Genomic DNA, 6,092 nt, shown 5'->3' with positions numbered 1-6,092 from the left:
GTCTGACATGTTGACTTGTTAACTGTGAGTCTGTTATATGTTCTGCTTGCTTTGTCTTGTTAACATTTTGAGAGGTTGATCTCATTCACACACACCGTAAATGTCCCTTGTCAGTTATTCTTTAGGTGGAATGGCATACTGGTTTGAGTACTGGCCTATCACAGGGTTGTGTCTGTACAAGGCTACAATGTGTCAGCCCCATTCTTGGTGTTCCCAGAAGTGATATGGCTGTAATTATGATAAAGGAATTGGAAGGATAAAACATCACTCACTTTCTGGATTGTCTCTGTGACGTCTACAACCTGGCACTTTGGTGTCATCCTCACCATGTTCAGATACATGTGGTTTTCATTATTCAAAACAAACTTGGATATATCATACTGACTTTCTCAACTTGCATTGTAAAGACCTGAGATAATAATTCATTAGTTGGAGCTAACTATAAACACTTGCAATGTTACATGACATAAAATATAATTTATGCTTTTTTTCAAATGACCTTGAAATTCATTTAGCATCAAATAGCAAAGTTTTCCTTTTTTCTCCAATCAACAGAGAGATTATTTATTAGTGGTGAAATATGTGCCAAATATGTTTTGTGATTTGTTTGCCCTGAATATTTCAAATTTGTAGTTTGGTATGTAGTTGAATGATGCTGAGTGAAATGTAGACTTCTGTTTTATGTACTGCTGTGAGAGTATTGTTATCATTGATAAGGGTGATTCAGGTCTCCGACAGCTGGCACTTTGGTGAAACAAATGGTCATGGGTATGTTGATGACAAACCCACAAACATGAAGGGTGTGAATTGTGTGTTTTTTTGTCGGAGTTGTGGCTACACCTGTCTAGTTACCTGCAATCTATGCACATCTTTACCATCTTCATATCTATGCACAAATTTGTTGTTTTGTTTTATTCAGTCAGACCAGTTTATCTCCTGTTTTACTAATTATTTTAGTAGCATGGAAAATATGATAAATATAACTTCTGTAAATTTGAGTTAAACTTTCCAGACAAACTTTGACGATTTTTAAATTAACCATTTCTCTTTTCTTTATTCATCTAAGCTTGGGTAGATTTCTGTAAAACAAGACAATAATGGACGTGTTATGGTACCATGATACACAGCTTATAATGTGATGTTTCATTATGCAATAGCACCTTATATAGCCCAGGTATACAGTATTGCTGTACTGAGTACTGGAATCTTAGTACTTCCTGTTTGGATTTGACATATAAATCAACTTCCCATAGAAAACCCTACAATCTTCAATCTTGATGAACCATGTTTGTATAGAATATGTATAGAATCCATGTATTGTGGATATTTCAATTTTCATGTTTTTATCATGTTTCTAGAAACACATATTGCTTGGTAGAAAGCCAGGGAATGAGCATGCTTGGTGATTAGTTGGATTAGAATAGATTAGAGAACTAGTGGTAACACAAACAAGGCTGTCATACACTGATTTGTAGCCTCATTATTGATGACATTCAGGTATTTGAAACAAATTCAGTTGTCTGTATGTCTTTTAAGATTAGGTTTAACACATTGAATTGATTTGAATGTTTACACACATTTTGCTCAGATTGTTGCAAGAGGCACAGGCAAACTGTAGCGCAAATAGAGTTGCGCAACAGAGAGAACACTGACTAGTCTTTTTATCGCCTATAGAAAGACTGGTAATGTTTCTCTCTGTTGCGCAACCCTATTTGCGCTACAGTTTGCCTGTGCAAGAGGGTTCTGGTCACAATATTTAGTTTCTTTGAAAATAGGAATATTGTCTTTGAAATGTGAACTTCGCAAGATGTGTGTGCAATGAGTTTGTTAATACTGCAGATCAACATACTTCAAGTGACCATGACCCAGTTTCACACAAGGATCATCGCGGCATAGTTGTTGTAGATACATGTGACACTGTTTGTGTTAAGACAGTCCTAGTCTATATCTGGCTTACAAAGGAGCATTCACCAGGTCTTGATCTCATGACTGTTGTTTAATTAGCTTCTGAATAATTGTAGTGTTGTTACATGTCGATAGGGCTGTAAGGGAAATCGTTATATATACTTGAGATGTGAGAGAGAGTTGATGTGATTGTCAGCTGAGGTGGATTCTAGTCCGATTGTGATCTAGTAAAGGTGTACTTTGAATGCTAGCTCAATACTGCTACAAGAAGGTGACTGATTGTAATACTGATGTCCAACATATCAACACCAGAATGAATGGAACTCCAATTGTCTGTATACTCGTGTATTAACAAGCGTTATTTTGATACATCTGTAACATATACCATTAACAACGAACCATGTATGTATATAACTATATATAACCAGGCTTGGAGACGCAGGTGCTTGTATCTATACCTTTATCCACAGGGTCTTATAATGCAATAGGCTGGCATCAAGGTATACATTGTCACTGACGGGTTATTAGCACGTCCATCATGCCTTGATGCCAGTATTTGGCATTACAAGCTCTTGTGTCTGAATTTATTGTGCTTGAAATCAAGACATGAAGCGATAATGGTTGTTGAAGAGTGCTATTGATGTGTATTGATGTGAATCCAATCTTATTTCTTTTTTAAACATTCATTTTTGCCAAACAAATATGAAGAAAGTAACCTCTTTCAAATGATAAAATGATCCTGCAGTTTGTTTCTTGTATTGCTTGTTTTGACTAACATTTTGTAACAACAATCTGATCACATCTTGATTTATATACATACAATATAATACATCTTATAAAAGCAATATATACACTCTGATCGTGTTGTCTTTCTTGAGTGTGCATTTAGAATGTCATGTACACGAAAGACGTGCAGTAATGGTGGTGACTGAGTGAACCGAGTCCCATGGTGATGCCATGTTTTTCATCCTGCCGCTAGTGTACAATGTTGTGGCTACATTGACCCAGTGCAAGAGGTTTCTGCTGGACGTAGCTCAGGCTTCTTCCGATAGAATGTTGGAGCTACACTGGATTTAGAGTGAGTGATTGAGTTGATTTTTACGCCGCACTCAGCAGTATTCCAGCTATATGGCGGCGGTCTGTAAATAATCGAGTCTGGACCAGACAATCCAGTGATCAACAGCATGAACATCGATCTGCGCAATTGGGAACCGATGACATGTGTCAACAAAGTCAGCGAGCCTGACCACCCGACCCCGTTAGTCGCCTCTTACGACAAGCATGGGTTACTGAAGATCAATATTCTAACCCGGACCTTCACGGGTTCTGGATTTAGAGACAAAGTGACTAAACGTTATCACCAATATTTGTATCTGTTATATGGTCTCTGCCCCGACCTCCTCTGCTGAACTAGCCTAACCCGCAGGTTCTGCCGTTTCTTCCTTTCGTTTAATACCACAGGAAAAGTGTTATCGCAGATGGATGGTGATAAATTGTCATGGACTCTCGGACATTTTGTGATTTGAAAACACCATTTGTTTGAGTGTCAGAGAAGTTCATTAATACGTGTACATGTATCACCTAGGCCGTAAACAGAGTCCAAACAGATCTGTTCCAGGTAGTCCTTACAGAGGATGTATATTCTGGTCGAGCTTCAGGACTATCATATCTGGTGAGCGTCGGTACAAATACGGTCACCAATAATAAAGTTGATTTGTACGTTGTATATGTGTTAAAAAACGCACATTTCTTGCTGTTTACACTCTAACGTTGACATTTCATATTTACAGGTAAATAACAACCCTACAATCATCAATGAAGGCCAGGAATCCTGTGGTATAGCTGCGTATCCACAACAGTGATATGTTTCTTGACCACCCCCCGGCAGTAAATCTCGGCCACACAAGGAGGGCGAGGGTTCCTGTACACCGTGGACATCGCTGTATGGTGTTACCCCGATGTGTTTACCCCAGACCCGAGCCAGACAGATGGTGGAACTGGAACACGGCTGGGTGAGGTGATGACTAGCTCTGTGTTGGGATATCTGCTGCACCGTGAATACCCAGTCCGCTAACACAACAAGCTACATGGTATATTTGTGTAGACTCTGTGGGGATCATGCGTAACCTATCTTCTTGAAGGTTTGGTACTGTAGTGCATTCTAGACGGCTCCCTTACCAGTGCCTCATCTGCCCGTACGCAGGGCTTATATACCCACAACCTGCTGTTTGCAAGCTTAAAACATCGCAATCCGTGAACACCCAGGGGCCATGGTTAGAACCAATGCTTGTCGTATGAATTGATATTGCATAGGCGCATGCCATCGTGTCCCAACTGAAATCATTGAATTTTCTGGTCCAGGCTCGACTATTTGTACACGACCGTCATGTAGCTGGATTATTGCAGTCTAAAGTTACTGTAAACAATAAACAAACAAAACAACAGGAACAACGAGTCTAACGTAAGTGTCTGGAATATTGACATTTATGAACAATTATATACCAGAAAGGACCAGCCAGATCTATTAATTCCAGATTGCTGAAATGGGGATGAGTATGGGCAGCTACCCATAAGATAGGGATGAAGGTGAATGTTTATTCATTATATGGTCTGTGGAAGAGAAACAGGAACAACGTGATTCTTTCACATTCTGTGGACGAACGGTATAACACGTTTTATGCTACAAAATATGTTTGTATATAATTTGAATCGTATTGAGAATTGGTGGATGTCAAGTTCTGTCTTGTGGAACATGACGTTTCGGACTATATTCTTACTCCATCATAGGTGTATGAAAGCTAGGAAGCAGATATTTAAATATGTACGTGTAAAACGTATGATTATCAACTGTTTTCCCATGTACATATAAGCTATCTGCTTACTTTAATGTGAGACAAGTACCATCAAAATGGTGGGGTTGTAGTGAAACTTGGGTGTGGCAGGACTAAAAAACCGCCCTAGACAAGAAATACAATAAATACACTTCGCAACAGATGCAAATCTGAATTCGAACAATAGCAGGAAGGCGCACTTCAACATCTACCATTACAATCCAGGTCTCTGCAGCCTGCCTGGGGCAATACCATAGGCGGCAAACACTGGGGTGGGCTGTGCAACGTTACTGACGAATCAAGGTTTTGCTTCCGAATCACTATGGGTGGTGGGGTTATGGTTTGGATGGTCATGGTCATGGATCAGCTCCGACGATAGTCCACAAGGCGTATAGAGGCGTAGGAATGGATCAGTGAAACTCGCGTATTTTCTGACCGTCACTCATAATTAAATTCATTCAAATAATTTAGGAATTATAAAAGGAAATCACCTGTATTCCTTCTTTGCAATCCTTTTGGGTTTTGTCATGAATTAACACCGTCAGTGAAAACAACGTCTTTGGCTGGCGAGACTTCCGCAAGATATTTCGTGTCTCCGAGTCTGTTTGACATGCAGACTGAGAAGTAGCCTTGCTCCAAGCCTGTACTGAATTCTAAGCCCATATATGTATAGTAATTCTATTCTTTAAAGAGGCACGTCTAGTTAAGCGGACAGTCCAAGGACGTGAGTCTGTTATTTATAATTTTGAAATTTTCATATAAACTATTATTTAATACTTTAGAGACTTGTGCAAGTCTAATTGAGAAGAAACCCGTTTACATATCAAACTTATCAAGGATTATTTTCTTGACATCGACTTCTGTACCACTACAGGAGACGTCTACCTTCTGACGTCTACCTTCTGTACCACTACAGGAGACGTCTACCTTCTGTACCACTACAGGAGACGTCTACCTTCTGTACCACTACAGGAGACGTCTACCTTCTGTACCACTACAGGAGACGTCTACCTTCTGCTGTACCACTACAGGAGACGTCTACCTTCTGACATCGACCACTACAGGAGACGTCTACCTTCTGCCACTCCACCTTCTGTATGTTACAGTTCTACCTTCTGCCATACCTGCTGTTAATCACGTGACTATATGACACGATTCTCCATGTCCATATGTTTCCATATTTCTAAAATTACTAGAATCTCAAAACCAACAATCCAATGAACGTATGCTGCATTCTTATCAAAACTAAAACCGGGGTCAAAAGGTTATCCCTCTTCCAATGGCTCTCATCCAACCGGTTATAATGACAAATTAGTTCACGGATAATTATCAATTAACCGATATAGTTGACATGGC

The sequence above is a fragment of the Haliotis rubra genome, unplaced genomic scaffold (assembly GCF_003918875.1).
Source record: "Haliotis rubra isolate DU_JTF1 unplaced genomic scaffold, ASM391887v1 Scf172, whole genome shotgun sequence".
Classification (NCBI taxonomy): Eukaryota; Metazoa; Mollusca; class Gastropoda; order Lepetellida; family Haliotidae; genus Haliotis; species Haliotis rubra.
This window is presented reverse-complemented; position numbering follows the sequence as displayed.